This window comes from Leuresthes tenuis, unplaced genomic scaffold (genome assembly GCF_036924035.1).
Source record: "Leuresthes tenuis unplaced genomic scaffold, fLeuTen1.0.hap1 SCAF_6, whole genome shotgun sequence".
NCBI lineage: Eukaryota > Metazoa > Chordata > Actinopteri > Atheriniformes > Atherinopsidae > Leuresthes > Leuresthes tenuis.
The window spans coordinates 32454356-32473208 of NW_027325360.1; the positions used below are offsets into that span (position 1 = coordinate 32454356).

The window sequence follows — 18853 nt, forward strand, 5'->3', positions numbered from 1 at the left end:
ACACCTTCTTGCAGCTGAACACCTCCTCTCCCGCTTATGATCATGTGCAGTTTGATATTCGAAAATTTTCTTTCATGTTTTCTAGCAATTATTGATGGACATTCAGACCGTCTTGCAGCTGAACACCTCCGCTCCCATTTTTGATGGTGTATAGTCGGGCTTTCGAGCCTTTTCTTCCCCGGTTTTTACAAATTATGGTTGGACATTCAGACCTTCTTGCAGCCGAAAACCTCCACTCCCTCTTTTGATCATACATTGTCGGGCATTCGCACCTTTTCTTACCCGCTTTTTACAAACCATGGTCGGACATTCACACCTTCTTACAGCAGAACACCTCCGCTCCCTGTTTTGATTATGTATGGTTTGACATTCGCACCTTCTCTCACCCGCCTTTTACTATGGTCGGCCATTCACAGCTTCCTCTCCACCATACTTGTATGGTGGGATATTCACACCCACTTGCATCCGAAGACCTCCGCCCCCACTTTTGTTGATATTTAGTCGGTCATTCGCACCTTACCCGCTTTTGGCAAACTATGGCCTTCTTGCAGCCAAACACCTCTGATCTCGCTTTTGATGATGTAAGGTTGGGCATTCAGACCTTGCTTCACCTGCTTTTCACCAAATATAGTCAGACATTCACACCTTCTTGCAGCCGAACACTTCCGCTTTTAGTGTTCTATGAGGCATTCACATATTTTTTTTCACCGTATTTTATAGATTATGGTTGGAAATTCTCACCCACTCTCATCCGAAGACCTCTCCTCCCGCTTTTGTTAATATATAGTCGGGCATTCGAACCTTTTCTTACCCGCTTTTTACAAATTATGGTCGAACATTCACACCTACTTGCAGCTGAATACTTCCGCTCCACCTTTTAGGTATGTATGGTTGGCATTTGCACCTCTTTTTATACTGATTGCTGAAGATTAAGTTGTTCTTTCTCAAACTACAAATTTTTTTTAATTGTTGAAACTTGATTTGAAGGGGATAAATAAGGAGGACAAACAGTTTTAAGTCAGGCTGATAGAAGGAATTCATTTTATAGCAAAATCTGTATTTCGTCATATGTCGAGAGATGCTTATTGCTGAAGAAGTTCTTTCTCATCTTTCTCACAAAGCAGTCTTAACTTGGTTTGAGTTAATGAATTCGTTTTATAGGAGAATCCGAATTCGTGCATAACTCATAAAATAGAGCTTATTTTCGGATTCCTGAAGAATGAGTCTGGTTCTTTCTCATAATACAAAGTTTGTTGTTTATTGTTGAAACTTCATCAGAAGTGAAGAAATAAATGACTGCCTATCAACAAATTTGGGATCTAAACTCTAGTGCTTCCTCTAAAATAATTTCCTTTCTCAATTTAGAAATGTGTGTGTGTAAGTCACAACCCCCGTGACACCAAAACGGCTTTCTTTTCTCTACACTCTGCACTATGAGCACACACACCAAATCAGAAAGGCTTTTTTCTCTCTTTTCTACATTATGGACTCTGGGGACACAAAAACGCTCTCTCTCTTTTTTTTTTTTTATCGTGTGCCAGGGCGTTGTCTCACGTATTAGATTATGCTTAAGATACGAATGGGTTTATCAGTCACATCAGAATCCATACATACTGATCCTCCCGTAATAAAATGGTCGGATCTTATCAAACACACTTTGTTTCTTGTGACAATCAAGTCAGCGAAACAGCGTATACACGTCAAGACACTGAATCAAGTTTGCCACAAGAACTCATAAGTTTGGCAGTATTGCTCTGCCGTCAGCAATCATACACCCATTTTATTTTCGTGAGACATGTGCAAGCACCTGTTCATCTACTGTTCTATCACTATGAATTAGTGATATATTATCAATAAGGATACTTCTACAACTACTATCAAAGTATGTCCGGACTTCTTATGTTGTCAGTTGCTATATATGAATAAGTGGGTAGCTACTGACAAGCATTAAGCATGTCACACAGCCCAAACATATAACATTTCAGGACACACCACACAGTTAACAACCACAGTGAAGCGTGTCAAAGCCCAAACATGTAACATTCAACAGGACACTTACACAACACATTCAAATCAAACAGTCAGACAACATACAAGAACATATACCCCAGCCGGCATTGCTCCCTGCCTATTTTCGTACAGCACACTATGTGTGCGCACACCTTTATTCACAAACTCTTCAACTTATACTCTTTTACCGAAGCTGCTACAGCTCGATTGGCCGAATACCCTTTGATCCTATTTCGGTGAATTTGACATCTGCCTTACATATAACAGATTAGCGGTTTAGCAGTTTTAATTTAGTTTGAGTGAAGGAATTCATTTTATAGCAAAATCCGAAATCGTGAAGAACTCATGAAAGTAAGCTTATTCTCGGATTCCTGAAACTTTAGATTTGCTCTTTCTTTTACTGCAAAGTACAACGTTGTTTTTTTTGTTTAAATCTTTCTAGACATGGTAAATATTAAGGGCAAAGCAGTTTTCACATAGTTTGACTGAAGGAATTCATTTTATAGATAAAATCCCAAGAGTCTGCTGAGAAAAGAGAGTGAATGCGAAGTAGACTTTAACACGGCTATGGGAGCGAGCCGAGTGTGGGCTAACCGGGAGAATTGCTTGAAAGAAACGCGACACCGAATGAGCGGTCAGAACAAAGCCTCAATACGGGATTCTCGTGGTGTTTTTGTTGCTGCCTTGTCTTTTGCATAGAGTAAAAGACAAGGCAGCCATCGAATAGGGCCCGATTGTTCCTACTTGGTCAGCCGAGGAGCAAGGGGGGGGGGGCAAGCGTCTCAACCAAGCAAAGCTCACCATGGGGAAGGTGGCTATACCAACTAGCCTGATGCCCTGCTCCCGCAGTGACGGATAATCGTACTCTGGTTTCTCTTCATAACATACAAGTCTTTCGCCTTTTAGTAAAGACTTCCGTGGAGAGCAGCACTAATGAGTTGTTTCTATTATTGGCAGGCTTTACCTTTGCGGGTGAAGCCCTTTCTGTCTGTGCAAAAGAAATCTTGCTACTTTGCAGAGTGACTTCTCTGAGTAGAGTCGCCTTACTTGTTGCGACTGTGCCGATGTTCGAAGCTGGAGTGCAAAGTTGTTGCTTGAATGGTGCTTGCTGGAGCATGCGGGAGTGCAAAGTTATACCATTTAAAAGGGCTGAAGAGTGCTCAGTGCAGCGGGTGGGCGGAGGTGCAACGTGACACTCTGGCCACCTATGGCCATAAAAAGAACATTGCTACAAGTGCGCATTGTGCCAGCAAGGGCCCTCGGACCTGAAACAGTGGACAGTTATCGCTTCTCGGCCTTTTGGCTAAGATCAAGTGTAGTATCTGTTCTTATCAGTTTAATATGTCCTCTATACGAGGACAACATATTAAATGGATTTTTAAGAATAGGAGTTGAAAAAGAAGCTTGCTCCGTTCACTCCAAGCCTCGACCCGGTACTGCAGTGCCGCTGGGAACGGTGCGCTCTCCTCTGCTCTTGTGAAAAAGCAAACAGCGGTGCAGGATGGAAGTTTCAGGGAGCCCAAGATGAAACTTTCTTTTAATCTGCTGAGAAAAGAGAGTGAATGCGAAGTGGACTTTAACACGGCTCTGGGAGCGAGCCAAGTGCGGGCTAACCGGGAGAATTGCTTGCAGCCATCGAATAGATTGTTTCTACTTGGTCAGCCGAGGAGCAGGGGGGGGGGGGGCAAGCGTCTCAACCAAGCAAAGCTCACCAAGTAGGAACAATCGGGCCCTTTTCGATGGCTGCAACACCTGAAAGAGATATTGATGCGAGACCCGATCAAATGCTTTTTCAAAGTCTAAATTTAAGATGACAAGCCGGGTGTTTCTGTCTCTAGCGTAATCAATGATGTCTCGAATCAGTACGAGGCTGTCGGTGAGTTGTCTCCCTGAGATGGCACAAGCTTGGTCTGGGTGAATTACCTCCTCTAAAACAGAGGACATCCGTGTCGCTAAAACCTTGCTAAAAAGTTTACAGTCAAAGTTTAAAAGTGTGATGGGCCTCCAATTCTTTAGGTCAGTCTTATCACTTTATCATGATAAAGTAGAGTCACTATTCCCACTCTAAAACTGTCAGGCAGTCGGTCGAGTTTTTCAAAATCTTTAAAAACATCTAAAATGTCTGATGATAAAAGGTCCCAATAGGTCAGATAGAATTCTGCAGGAAGCCCGTCTAAACCCGGTGCTCGACTTCTCTTAAAACCTGTTAGGCATTTTTTTAACTCTAAAGCAGTAAAATTCTGTGTCAAGTGTGCATTCTCTTTTACGGTTTTGTCAACGAATTTTAAGATTTCTGCCGATGTTTCCAAGTGCACTGGTTTCTCTTTGTACATGTTACTATAAAAGGTATGTACAGTTTCAATCATCTCTTGTGTGGATTTTGTTAAAAACCCATCTTCTCTTTTTAGATTTTGAATACACTCCTTTTTATTTATAACTTTCTTTCTTTTTCACCTTCCTCAATTTCCTGCTCCCTGCTTCTTACAAAAATTCCTTTACTCTTTATTTCTGCTAAAACTGACATTTCCTTTTTGACATCTTTGATTTCTTCTTTAAAGTCTATGCCACACTGATTTAGTTTAAAGTAGCGCTGTAAGTGTTTATGTAGTCCCATCATACATCTATTCTCTTTCCTTTTTTTACGTTTACCTTGCTGTTTAAAAAAAGTCTGGGTCGTTTCCTTCACCATTTCCCACCATTGTGCATGTGTTTCGTAGAGGTCTTGAAGGGTCTGCCACTCTTTATAACATTCCCTGTACTGACTGACTATGATTTCATCCTCCAACAGGGAACAGTTGAGTTTCCACAGACCACTTCCTACCGTCACACCAGAAGGGGGTGAAAGGGTGCAGGAGAGCATAAGGTGGTCTGAAAAGAAAAAAGGGGTTAATCTAACATCAGTGGGTGGGCAATCTCTAGTAAAGAAATAATCAATGCGAGAGGCTCTGGTGCCATCATGACTAAACCAGTTGAAGCCCTCCTCTCTGGGATGCATGGTTTTAAAACAGTCAGTAAGCTTAAAATCCCTGCATATGCCCTGAAGTAAAATCAAAGTCTTATCCACTTTAAAATCTACCCCTGCTCTTTTTCTATCTTTCCTGCTCAAGATACAGTTAAAATCCCCTCCTACAACTAAAGGTACTTGCCCTAGCATGTAAAGCTGTATATCTTCTAAAAGGTCATACCTTTAATTTTTTCCATTGAAACCATAAATATTTAAGAGGTTAAAGTCTTGCCCCATAAAATTCAAGTGTGCTAAAAGTGCCCGTCCGTCTCTCACCACTGTGCTACCTTTCACCAGAACATGCGGATTTTTAATTAGAATGGCCACACCATCATTTTTATTTTGATTTGAGCCACTCCATATCGATAAATGGGGCCACATTTCCTCCCATTGTCTATGGTTTTTTAAAAAAGGTAGTCCACATTCTTGTATTAAAAACACATCTGATTTTATGGAGTCTAAGAAGGATAAAATACTCTGGGCTCTTGTCTTTGATTTCACACTTCTCACATTTAGTGTTGAGAAGGTGAGAACCATTAAAAGCATAAAGGAAAGTAGGTATGTCATTTTCGTTTTTCTAAGTTATCAAAACAAATTACACACAGGTTATTTCTTGGGAAATTAGCTCTTCCTTCATTTCTTTAGGTGAAAAGTGAGTAGGGTGATCTATATTTCCTTTTCGGACTCTCGGTGTTGGCCTCTGACGCAATGTTGCATTTAACTTTGAGTCCCTGGGGGTTGATTGCAGAGCTGAAGTTAAAAAGGAGACCTCATTTGGTGAGTCGGAGGGGAAGAATCTAGGTTCTTCCACTGAAGAACTGTCTGAAAGGGACCTAACCCTTCCCCTCTTCTCTGATACCACTGGGGAATCAGAGGCTCAGATGCCGTCCTCTTCGGCTGTTGACCTTCGGGGAGGTGAGTATCTTCACTAGACTCACCTGTCTGCTCTTCCTCCTCATTTAGCGTAGCTCCACCCTCTGCCTGTGAATTCTCACAGACTTCAACACTGAGTGGTGAGGCCTCTACAGGCCCCTCCCCTTTTTGCTCCTCACTTCCAATCCAAGCTTTTGGCGGGAAGTTTGAATTTATTGGGTCAACCTCTTCACTTTGTTCACCAACTGCCACCTTTGGTCCTTCTCTTTGTTGGCTTGACTGTGGCTTTACCGTCTTTAATTTGTTGGCAAAAGATTTAGGGCAATCTCTGAAGAGGTGATTTCATTCTCCACAGAGATTACATTTCCTGCCATTTGGACACTCTCCAAAAGTTTGCCCAATTTCTCTGCTCTTCCCACATAACACCTTGGTACAAGCCTCAACCAGGTGCCCATGCTCACCACACTTGCGGCAGAACTTGGGCTGCCCCTGGTAGTGGATGTAACCTCGGTTTTCAAGGTGGCCAGAGTGTCGCCCACCCGCTGCACTGAGCACTCTTCAGCCCTTTTAAATGGTATAACTTTGCACTCCCGCACGCTCCAGCAAGCACCATTCAAGCAACAACTTTGCACTCCAGCTTCGAACATCGGCACAGTCGCAACAAGTAAGGCGACTCTACTCAGAGAAGTCACTCTGCACAGTAAGAAGATTTCTTTTGCACAGACAGAAAGGGCTTCACCCGCAAAGGTAAAGCCTGCCAAAAATAGAAACAACTCATTAGTGCTGCTCTCCACAGAAATCTTTCGTAAAAGGCGAAAGACTTGTACGTTATGAAGAGAAACCAGAGTACGATTATCCGTCACTGCGGGAGCAGGGCATCAGGCTAGTTGGCATAGCCACCTTCCCCATGGTGAGCTTTGCTTGGTTGAGACGCTTGCTCCCCCACCCCTTGCTCCTCGGCTGACCAACTAGGAACAATCGGGCCCTATTCGATGGCTGCCTTGTCTTTTACTCTGTGCAAAAGACAAGGCAGCAACAAAAACACCACGAGAATCCCGTATTGAGGCTTTGTTCTGATCGCTCATTCGGTGTCGCGTTTCTTTCAAGCAATTCTCCCGGTTAGCCCACACTCGGCTCGCTCCCATAGCCGTGTTAAAGTCTACTTCGCATTCACTCTCTTTTCTCAGCAGACTCTTGGGATTTTATCTATAAAATGAATTCCTTCACTCAAACTATGTGAAAACTGCTTTGTCCTTAATATTTACCATGTCTAGAAAGATTTAAACAAAAAAAACAACGTTGTACTTTGCAGTAAAAGAAAGAGCAAATCTAAAGTTTCAGGAATCCGAGAATAAGCTTACTTTCATGAGTTCTTCACGATTTCGGATTTTGCTATAAAATGAATTCCTTCACTCAAACTAAATTAAAACTGCTAAACCGCTAATCTGTTATATGTAAGGCAGATGTCAAATTCACCGAAATAGGATCAAAGGGTATTCGGCCAATCGAGCTGTAGCAGCTTCGGTAAAAGAGTATAAGTTGAAGAGTTTGTGAATAAAGGTGTGCGCACACATAGTGTGCTGTACGAAAATAGGCAGGGAGCAATGCCGGCTGGGGTATATGTTCTTGTATGTTGTCTGACTGTTTGATTTGAATGTGTTGTGTAAGTGTCCTGTTGAATGTTACATGTTTGGGCTTTGACACGCTTCACTGTGGTTGTTAACTGTGTGGTGTGTCCTGAAATGTTATATGTTTGGGCTGTGTGACATGCTTAATGCTTGTCAGTAGCTACCCACTTATTCATATATAGCAACTGACAACATAAGAAGTCCAGACATACTTTGATAGTAGTTGTAGAAGTATCCTTATTGATAATAGATCACTAATTCATAGTGATAGAACAGTAGATGAACAGGTGCTTGCACATGTCTCACGAAAATAAAATGGGTGTATGATTGCTGACGGCAGAGCAATACTGCCAAACTTATGAGTTCTTGTGGCAAACTTGATTCAGTGTCTTGACGTGTATACGCTGTTTCGCTGACTTGATTGTCACAAGAAACAAAGTGTGTTTGATAAGATCCGACCATTTTATTACGGGAGGATCAGTATGTATGGATTCTGATGTGACTGATAAACCCATTCGTATCTTAAGCATAATCTAATACGTGAGACAACGCCCTGGCACACGATAAAAAAAAAAAAAGAGAGAGAGAGCGGTTTTGGGTCCCCACAGTCCATAATGTAGAAAAGAGAGAAAAAAGCCTTTCTGATTTGGTGTGTGTGCTCATAGTGCAGAGTGTAGAGAAAAGAAAGCCGTTTTGGTGTCACGGGTGTTGTGACTTACACACACACATTTCTAAATTGAGAAAGGAAATTATTTTAGAGGAAGCACTAGAGTTTAGATCCCACATTTGTTGATAGGCATTCATTTATTTCTTCACTTCTGATGAAGTTTCAACAACAAACTTTGTATTATGAGAAAGAACCAGACTCATTCTTCAGGAATCCGAAAATAAGCTCTATTTTATGAGTTATGCACGAATTCGGATTCTCCTATAAAACGAATTCATTAACTCAAACCAAGTTAAGACTGCTTTGTCCTTCATATTTATTCATGTCTAATCAAGTTTCAACGATAAACAACGTTGTACTTTGTAGAATGAGAAAGAACTTCTTCAGCAATAAGCATCTCTCGACATATGACGAAATACAGATTTTGCTATAAAATTAATTCCTTCTATCAGCCTGACTTAAAACTGTTTGTCCTCCTTATTTATCCACTTCAAATCAAGTTTCAACAATTAAAAAAAATTTGTAGTTTGAGAAAGAACAACTTAATCTTCAGCAATCAGTATAAAAAGAGGTGCAAATGCCAACCATACATACCTAAAAGGTGGAGCGGAAGTATTCAGCTGCAAGTAGGTGTGAATGTTCGACCATAATTTGTAAAAAGCGGATAAGAAAAGGTTCGAATGCCCGACTATATATTAACAAAAGCGGGAGGAGAGGTCTTCGGATGAGAGTGGGTGAGAATTTCCAACCATAATCTATAAAATACGGTGAAAAAAAATATGTGAATGCCTCATAGAACACTAAAAGCGGATGTGTTCGGCTGCAAGAAGGTGTGAATGTCCGACTATATTTGGTGAAAAGCAGGTGAAGCAAGGTCTGAAGGCCCAACCTTACATCATCAAAAGCGAGATCAGAGGTGTTTGGCTGCAAGAAGGCCATAGTTTGCCAAAAGCGGGTAAGGTGCGAATGACCGACTAAATATCAACAAAAGTGGGGGCGGAGGTCTTCGGATGCAAGTGGGTGTGAATATCCCACCATACAAGTATGGTGGAGAGGAAGCTGTGAATGGCCGACCATAGTAAAAGGCGGGTGAGAGAAGGTGCGAATGTCAAACCATACATAATCAAAACAGGGAGCGGAGGTGTTCTGCTGTAAGAAGGTGTGAATGTCCAACCATAGTTGGTAAAAAGCGGGTAAGAAAAGGTTAAAATACCCGACTGTACACAATCAATAGCGGGAGCTGAGTTGTTCGGCTACTAAAAGGTGTGAAAGTCCGACCATGGTTTGTAAAAAGCGGGTAAGAAAAGGTGCGAATGCCCGACAATGTATGATCAAAAGAGGGAGTGGAGGTTTTCGGCTGCAAGAAGGTCTGAATGTCCAACCATAATTTGTAAAAATCGGGGAAGAAAAGGCTCGAAAGCCCGACTATACACCATCAAAAGTGGGAGCGGAGGTGTTCAGCTGCAAGACGGTCTGAATGTCCATCAATAATTGCTAGAAAACATGTAAGAAAATTTTAGAATATCAAACTGCACATGATCATAAGCGGGAGAGGAGGTGTTCAGCTGCAAGAAGGTGTGAATGTCTACCCATAATTACTGAAAAATGGGTAAGAAAAGGTGCGAATGCCTAACCATACATCATCAAAAGAGGGAGCGGAGGTGTTCCGCTGCAAGAAGGTCTGAATGTCCATCAATAATTGCTAGAAAACATGGAAGAGAATTTTCGAATATCAAACCGCACATGATCATAAGCGGGAGAGGAGGTGTTCAAATGCAAGAAGGTGTGAATGTCCACCCATAATTACTGCAAAATGGGTAAGAAAAGGTACGAATGCCCAACAATACATGATCCGAACAGGGAAGGGAGGTGTTTGGCTGCAACAAGGTGTGTATGTCCACCCATAATTAATGAAAAGCGGGCAACAAGTAGGTTTGAATACCCATCATCAAAAGCAGGAGTGGATGTGTTCGGCTACAAGAAGGTTTGAATGTCTGACCATAGTTTGTAAAAAGCGGGTAAGAAAAGGTTCGAATGCCCGAACATACACCATCAAAGGAGGGAGCGGAGGTGTTCCGCTGTAAGAAGGTGTGAATGTCCAACCATAATTGGCAAAAAGCAGGTAAGAAAAGGTTAAAATACCCTATTGTACACAATCAATAGCGGGAGCAGAGTTGTTCCGCTACTAAAAGGTGTGAAAGTCCAACCATGAATTGTAAAAAGCGGGTAAGAAAAGGTGCGAATGCCCGACAATGTATGATCAAAAGAGGGAGCGGAGGTTTTCGGCTGAAAGAAGGTCTGAATGTCCATCCATAATTTGTAAAAATCGGGGAAGAAAAGGCTCGAAAGCCCGACTATACACCATCAACAGCTGGAGCGGAGGTGTTCAGCTGCAAGAAGGTCTGAATGTCCATCAATAATTGCTAGAAAACATGGAAGAGAATTTTCGAATATCAAACCGCACATGATCATAAGCGGGAGAGGAGGTGTTAAAATGCAAGAAGGTGTGAATGTCCACCCATAATTACTGAAAAATGGGTAAGAAAAGGTACGAATGCCCAACCATACATGATCCTAACAGCGAGCGGAGGTGTTTGGCTGCGACAAGGTGTGTATGTCCAACCATAATTAATGAAAAGCGGGCAACAAGTAGGTTTGAATACCCATCATCAAAAGCAGGAGTGGATGTGTTCGGCTACAAGAAGGTTTGAATGTCTGACCATAGTTTGTAAAAAGCGGGTAAGAAAAGGTTCGAATGCCCGAACATACACCATCAAAGGAGGGAGCGGAGGGGTTCCGCTGTAAGAAGGTGTGAATGTCCAACCATAATTGGCAAAAAGCGGGTAAGAAAAGGTTAAAATACCCTATTGTACACAATCAATAGCGGGAGCAGAGTTGTTCCGCTACTAAAAGGTGTGAAAGTCCGACCATGAATTGTAAAAAGCGGGTAAGAAAAGGTGCGAATGCCCGACAATGTATGATCAAAAGAGGGAGCGGAGGTTTTCGGCTGAAAGAAGGTCTGAATGTCCATCCATAATTTGTAAAAACCGGGGAAGAAAAGGCTCGAAAGCCCGACTATACACCATCAAAAGTGGGAGCGGAGGTGTTCAGCTGCAAGACGGTCTGAATGTCCATCAATAATTGCTAGAAAACATGAAAGAAAATTTTCGAATATCAAACTGCACATGATCATAAGCGGGAGAGGAGGTGTTCAGCTGCAAGAAGGTGTGAATGTCTACCCATAATTACTGAAAAATGGGTAAGAAAAGGTGCGAATGCCTAACCATACATCATCAAAAGAGGGAGCGGAGGTGTTCCGCTGTAAGACGGTGTGAATGTCCGACCATAGATGGTAAAAAGCGGGTAAGAAAAGGTTAAAATACCCGACTGTACACAATCAAAAGAGGGAGCGGAGTTGTTCAGCTAAGAGAAGGTGTGAAAGTCCGACCTTGGTTTGTAAAAAGCGGGTAAGAAAAGGTTCGTATGCCCGAATATACACCATCAAAAGCGGAAGCGGAGGTGTTCGGCTGCAAGATACTGTGAACGTCCGACCAAAGTTTGTAAAAAGCAGTTAAGAAAAGGTTCGAATATCTAACCAAACATAAGCTGCAAGAAGGTCTACATGTCCATCAATAATTGCTAGAAAACATGAAAGAAAATTTTCGAAAATCAAACCGCACATGATCTTAAGCGGGAGAGGAGGTGTTCAAATGCAAGAAGGTGTGAATGTCCACCCATAATTCCTGAAAAATGGGCAAAAAAAAGGTGTGAATGCCCAACCATACATCATCAAAAGCAGGAGTGGAAGTGTTCGGCTACAAGAAGGTGTGAACGTCCAACCAAAATATGTAAAAAGAAGTTAAGAAAAGGATCGAATATCCAACCAAACATAATCAAAAGCGGGAGCAGAGCTGTTCGACTGCAAGTAGGTGTGAATGTCAGATCATAATTGCTGAAAAATGTGTTAGAAAAGGTAAAAATGCCGGTCCATACATCATCAAAAGCGAGAGAGGTTGTGTTCGGCTGCAAGTAGGTGTGAATCTCCGACCATAATTGCTGAAAAATGTGTTAGAAAAGGTAAAAATGCCGGTCCATACATCATCAAAAGCGAGAGAGGTTGTGTTCGGCTGCAAGTAGGTGTGAATGTCCAGCCATAATTACTCACAAACGGGTAAGAAAAGGTAGTATTGCCAGACCATATATGATCAAAACAGGGAGCGGAGGTGGTTCAGCTGCAAGAAGGTTTGAATGTCAAACTAAAGTTCAAATATATTAACAAAAGCGGGAGGAGAGGTCTTCGGATGAAAGTGGCTGAAAATTTCCAACCATTCCAACTAGAATATCGGACAATACATCATCAAAAGCAGGAGAGGTGGTTTTTCGGCTGCAAGAAGGTGTGAAAGTCCAACAATGGTTTGTAAAAAGCGGGTAAAAAAAGGTTCGAATGCCCGAATATACATCATCAAAAGCGGAAGCGGAGGTGTTCGGATGCAAGAAGGTGTGAACGTCCGACCAAAGTTTGTAAAAAGCAGTGAAAAGCGAGAAAAAGCATTTCGTGAGTTCTGCATGATTTGGGATTTTGCTTAAAAAATGCATTACTTCACTCAAACTATGTTAAAACTGATTTGTCCTCCGCTCCCTCTTTTGATGATGTATGGTTAGGCATTCGCACCTTTTCTTACCCATTTTTCAGTAATTATGGGTAGACATTCACACCTTCTTGCATTTTAACACCTCCTCTCCCGCTTAAGATCATGTGCGGTTTGATATTCGAAAATTCTCTTCCATGTTTTCTAGCAATTATTGATGGACATTCAGACCTTCTTGCAGCTGAACACCTCCGCTCCAGCTGTTGATGGTGTATAGTCGGGCTTTCGAGCCTTTTCTTCCCAGATTTTTACAAAATATGGATGGACATTCAGACCTTGTTTCAGCCGAAAACCTCCGCTCCCTCTTTTGATCATACATTGTCGGGCATTCGCACCTTTTCTTACCCGCTTTTTACAAACCATGGTCGGACTTTCACACCTTTTAGTAGCGGACAACTCTGCTCCCGCTATTGATTGTGTACAATCGGGTATTTTAACCTTTTCTTACCTGCTTTTTGCCAACTATGGTCGGACATTCACACCTTCTTACAGCGGAACACCTCCGCTCCCTCCTTTGATGGTGTATGTTCGGGCATTCGAACCTTTTCTTACCCGCTTTTTACAAACTATGGTCAGATATTCACACCTTCTTGCAGCCGAACACTTCCGCTCTACCTTTTAGTGTTCTCTGGGGTATTCACACCTTTTTTTTCACTGTATTTTATAGATTATGGTTGTAAATTCTCACCCACTCTTATCCGAAGACCTCTCCTCCTGCTTTGGTTAATATATAGTCGGGCATTCGAACCTTTTCTTACCCGCTTTTTACAAATTATGGTCGAACATTCACACCTACTTGCAGCCGAACACCTCCGCTCCCGCTTTTGATGGTGTATAGTCGGGCTTTCGAGCCTTTTCTTCCCCGGTTTTTACAAATTATGGTTGGACATTCAGACCTTGCAGCCGAAAACCTCCGCTCCCTCTTTTGATCATGCAATGTCAGGCATTCGCACCTACTTGCAGCCGAATACTTCCGCTCCACCTTTTAGTGATGTATGGTTGGCATTTGCACCTTTTCTTACCCTTTCTTACCCTACTGATTGCTTAAGATTAAGTTGTTTTTTCTCAAACTACAAAATTTTTTTAATTTTTGAAACTTGATTTGAAGTGGATAAATAAGGAGGACAAACAGTTTTAAGTCAGGCTGATAGAAGGAATTAATTTTATAGCAAAATCTGTATTTCGTCATATGTCGAGAGATGCTTATTGCTGAAGAAGTTCTTTCTCATTCTACAAAGTACAACGTTGTTTATCGTTGAAACTTGATTAGACATGAATAAATATGAAGGACAAAGCAGTCTTAACTTGGTTAGAGTTAAGGAATTCGTTTTATAGGAGAATCCGAATTCGTGCATAACTCGTAAAATAGAGCTTATTTTCGGATTCCTGAAGAATGAGTCTGGTTCTTTCTCATAATACAAAGTTTGTTGTTTATTGTTGAAACTTCATCAGAAGTGAAGAAATAAATGAATGCCTATCAACAAATGTGGGATCTAAACTCTAGTGCTTCCTCTAAAATAATTTCCTTTCTCAATTCAGAAATGTGTGTGTGTAAGTCACAACACCCGTGACACCAAAACGGCTTTCTTTTCTCTCTTTTCTCTACACTCTGCACTGTGAGCACACACACCAAATCAGAAAGGCTTTTTTCTCTCTTTTCTACATTATGGACTGTGGGGACACAAAACCGCTCTCTCTTTTTTTTTTTGATTGTGTGCCAGGGCGTTGTCTCACGTATTAGATTATGCTTAAGATACGAATGGGTTTATCAGTCACATCAGAATCCATACATACTGATCCTCCCGTAATAAAATGGTCGGATCTTATCAAACACACTTTGTTTCTTGTGACAATCAAGTCAGCGAAACAGCGTATACACGTCAAGACACTGAATCAAGTTTGCCACAAGAACTCATAAGTTTGGCAGTATTGCTCTGCCGTCAGCAATCATACACCCATTTTATTTTCGTGAGACATGTGAAGGCACCTGTTCATCTACTGTTCTATCACTATGAATTACTTTATCTATTATCAATAAGGATACTTCTACAACTACTATCAAAGTATGTCCAGACTTCTTATGTTGTCAGTTGCTATATATGAATAAGTGGGTAGCTACTGACAAGCATTAAGCATGTCACACAGCCCAAACATATAACATTTCAGGACACACCACACAGTTAACAACCACAGTGAAGTGTCAAAGCCCAAACATTCAACAGGACACTTACACAACACATTCAAATCAAACAGTCAGACAACATACAAGAACATATACCCCAGCCGGCATTGCTCCCTGCCTATTTTCCTACAGCTCACTATGTGTGCGCACACCTTTATTCTCAAACTCTTCAACTTATACTCTTTTACCGAAGCTGCTACAGCTCGATTGGCCGAATACCCTTAGATCCTATTTCGGTGAATTTGACATCTGCCTTACATGTAACAGATTAGCGGTTTAGCAGTTTTAATTTAGTTTGAGTGAAGGAATTCATTTTATAGCAAAATCCGAAATCGTGAAGCACTCATGAAAGTAAGCTTATTCTCGGATTCCTGAAACTTTAGATTTGCTCTTTCTTTTACTGCAAAGTACAACGTTGTTTTTTTTGTTTAAATCTTTCTAGACATGGTAAATATGAACGACAAAGCAGTTTTAACATAGTTTGAGTGAAGGAATTCATTTTATAGATAAAATCCCAAGAGTCTGCAGAGAAAAGAGAGTGAATGCGAAGTAGACTTTAACACGGCTATGGGAGTGAGCCGAGTGTCGGCTAACCGGGAGAATTGCTTGAAAGAAACGCGACACCGAATGAGCGGTCAGAACAAAGCCTCAATACGGGATTCTCGTGGTGTTTTTGTTGCTGCCTTGTCTTTTGCACAGAGTAAAAGACAAGGCAGCCATCGAATAGGGCCCGATTGTTCCTACTTGGTCAGCCGAGGAGCAAGGGTCGGGGGGCAAGCGTCTCAACCAAGCAAAGCTCACCATGGGGAAGGTGGCTATACCAACTAGTCTGATGCCCTGCTCCCGCAGTGACGGATAATCGTACTCTGGTTTCTCTTCATAACATACAAGTCTTTCGCCTTTTACTAAAGACTTCCGTGGAGAGCAGCACTAATGAGTTGTTTCTATTATTGGCAGGCTTTACCTTTGCGGGTGAAGCCCTTTCTGTCTGTGCAAAAGAAATCTTGCTACTTTGCAGAGTGACTTCTCTGAGTAGAGTCGCCTTACTTGTTGCGACTGTGCCGATGTTCGAAGCTGGAGTGTAAAGTTGTTGCTTGAATGGCGCTTGCTGGAGCATGCGGGAGTGCAAAGTTATACCATTTAAAAGGGCTGAAGAGTGCTCAGTGCAGCGGGTGGGCGGAGGTGCAACGTGACACTCTGGCCACCTATGGCCATAAAAAGAACACTGCTACAAGTGCGCATTGTGCCAGCAAGGGCCCTCGGACCTGAAACAGTGGACAGTTATCGCTTCTCGGCCTTTTGGCTAAGATCAAGTGTAGTATCTGTTCTTATCAGTTTAATATGTCCTCTATACGAGGACAACATATTAAATGGATTTTTAAGAATAGGAGTTGAAAAAGAAGCTTGCTCCGTTCACTCCAAGCCTCGACCCGGTACTGCAGTGCCGCTGGGAACGGTGCGCTCTCCTCTGCTCTTGTGAAAAAGCAAACAGCGGTGCAGGATGGAAGTTTCAGGGAGCCCAAGATGAAACTTTCTTTTAATCTGCTGAGAAAAGAGAGTGAATGCGAAGTGGACTTTAACACGGCTCTGGGAGCGAGCCGAGTGCGGGCTAACCGGGAGAATTGCTTGAAAGAAACGCGACACCGAATGAGTGGTCAGAACAAAGCCTCAATACGGTGTTCCCGTGGTGTTTGTGGCTGCCTTGTCTTTTGCACAGAGTAAAAGACAAGCGTCTCAACCAAGCGAAGCTCACCAAGTAGGAACAATCGGGCCCTTTTCGATGGCTGCAACATTTGAAAGAGATATTGATGCGAGACCCGATCAAATGCTTTTTCAAAGTCTAAATTTAAGATGACAAGCCGGGTGTTTCTGTCTCTAGCGTAATCAATGATGTCTCGAATCAGTACGAGGCTGTCGGTGAGTTGTCTCCCTGAGATGGCACAAGCTTGGTCTGGGTGAATTACCTCCTCTAAAACAGAGGACATCCGTGTCGCTAAAACCTTGCTAAAAAGTTTACAGTCAAAGTTTAAAAGTGTGATGGGCCTCCAATTCTTTAGGTCAGTCTTATAATTTTTTTTATAAAGTAGAGTCACTATTCCCACTCTAAAACTGTCAGGCAGTCGGTCGAGTTTTTCAAAATCTTTAAAAACATCTAAAATGTCTGATGATAAAAGGTCCCAATAGGTCAGATAGAATTCTGCAGGAAGCCCGTCTAAACCCGGAGCTCGACTTCTCTTAAAACCTGTTAGGCATTTTTTTAACTCTAAAGCAGTAAAATTCTGTGTCAAGTGTGCATTCTCTTTTACGGTTTTGTCAACGAATTTTAAGATTTCTGCCGATGTTTCCAAGTGCACTGGTTTCTCTTTGTAGATGTTACTATAAAAGGTATGTACAGTTTCAATCATCTCTTGTGTGGATTTTGTTAAAAACCCATCTTCTCTTTTTAGATTTTGAATACACTCCTTTTTATTTATAACTTTCTTTATTTTTCACCTTCCTCAATTTCCTGCTCCCTGCTTCTTACAAAAATTCCTTTACTCTTTATTTCTGCTAAAACTGACATTTCCTTTTTGACATCTTTGATTTCTTCTTTAAAGTCTATGCCACACTGATTTAGTTTAAAGTAGCGCTGTAAGCGTTTATGTAGTCCCATCATACATCTATTCTCTTTCCTTTTTTTACGTTTACCTTGCTGTTTAAAAAAAGTCTGGGTCGTTTCCTTCACCATTTCCCACCATTGTGCATGTGTTTCGTAGAGGTCTTGAAGGGTCTGCCACTCTTTATAACATTCCCTGTACTGACTGACTATGATTTCATCCTCCAACAGGGAACAGTTGAGTTTCCACAGACCACTTCCTACCGTCACACCAGAAGGGGGTGAAAGGGTGCAGGAGAGCATAAGGTGGTCTGAAAAGAAAACAGGGGTTAATCTAACATCAGTGGGTGGGCAATCTCTAGTAAAGAAATAATCAATGCGAGAGGCTCTGGTGCCATCATGACTAAACCAGTTGAAGCCCTCCTCTCTGGGATGCATGGTTTTAAAACAGTCAGTAAGCTTAAAATCCCTGCATATGCCCTGAAGTAAAATCGAAGTCTTATCCACTTTAAAATCTACCCCTGCTCTTTTTCTATCTTTCCTGCTCAAGATACAGTTAAAATCCCCTCCTACAACTAAAGGTACTTGCCCTAGCATGTAAAGCTGTATATCTTCTAAAAGGTCATACCTTTAATTTTTTCCATTGAAACCATAAATATTTAAGAGGTTAAAGTCTTGCCCCATAAAATTCAAGTGTGCTAAAAGTGCCCGTCCGTCTCTCACCACTGTGCTACCTTTCACCAGAACATGCGGATTTTTAATTAGAATGGCCACACCATCATTTTTATTTTGATTTGAACCACTCCATATCGATAAATGGGGCCACATTTCCTCCCATTGTCTATGGTTTTTTAAAAAAGGTAGTCCACATTCTTGTATTAAAAACACATCTGATTTTATGGAGTCTAAGAAGGATAAAATACTCTGGGCTCTTGTCTTTGATTTCACACTTCTCACATTTAGTGTTGAGAAGGTGAGAACCATTAAAAGCATAAAGGAAAGTAGGTATGTCATTTTCGTTTTTCTAAGTTATCAAAACAAATTACACACAGGTTATTTCTTGGGAAACTAGCTCTTCCTTCATTTCTTTAGGTGAAAAGTGAGTAGGGTGATCTATATTTCCTTTTCGGACTCTCGGTGTTGGCCTCTGACACAATGTTGCATTTAACTTTGAGTCCCTGGGGGTTGATTGCAGAGCTGAAGTTAAAAAGGAGACCTCATTTGGTGAGTCGGAGGGGAAGACT

General features: G+C 41.7%; 5 non-coding genes across 5 annotated transcripts; 4 read left to right on the forward strand and 1 right to left on the reverse strand.

The window, feature by feature from the left end:
* Positions 1–2871: 2871 nt before the first annotated feature.
* Positions 2872–2985, forward strand: LOC140310838 (U5 spliceosomal RNA). Its single transcript, XR_011916871.1, has one exon. It is a non-coding gene; the product is annotated as a U5 spliceosomal RNA (small nuclear RNA).
* A 308-nt stretch (positions 2986–3293) lies between these two features.
* Positions 3294–3477, forward strand: LOC140310453 (U2 spliceosomal RNA). The gene has a single exon (XR_011916522.1). It is a non-coding gene; the product is annotated as a U2 spliceosomal RNA (small nuclear RNA).
* A 3146-nt stretch (positions 3478–6623) lies between these two features.
* On the reverse strand, positions 6624–6737 carry LOC140310769 (U5 spliceosomal RNA). The gene has a single exon (XR_011916809.1). It is a non-coding gene; the product is annotated as a U5 spliceosomal RNA (small nuclear RNA).
* Positions 6738–15874: 9137 nt separating this feature from the next.
* LOC140310591 (U5 spliceosomal RNA) lies at positions 15875–15988 on the forward strand. Its single transcript, XR_011916646.1, has one exon. It is a non-coding gene; the product is annotated as a U5 spliceosomal RNA (small nuclear RNA).
* A 308-nt stretch (positions 15989–16296) lies between these two features.
* Positions 16297–16480, forward strand: LOC140310454 (U2 spliceosomal RNA). The gene has a single exon (XR_011916523.1). It is a non-coding gene; the product is annotated as a U2 spliceosomal RNA (small nuclear RNA).
* The last annotated feature ends 2373 nt before the right edge of the window (positions 16481–18853 follow it).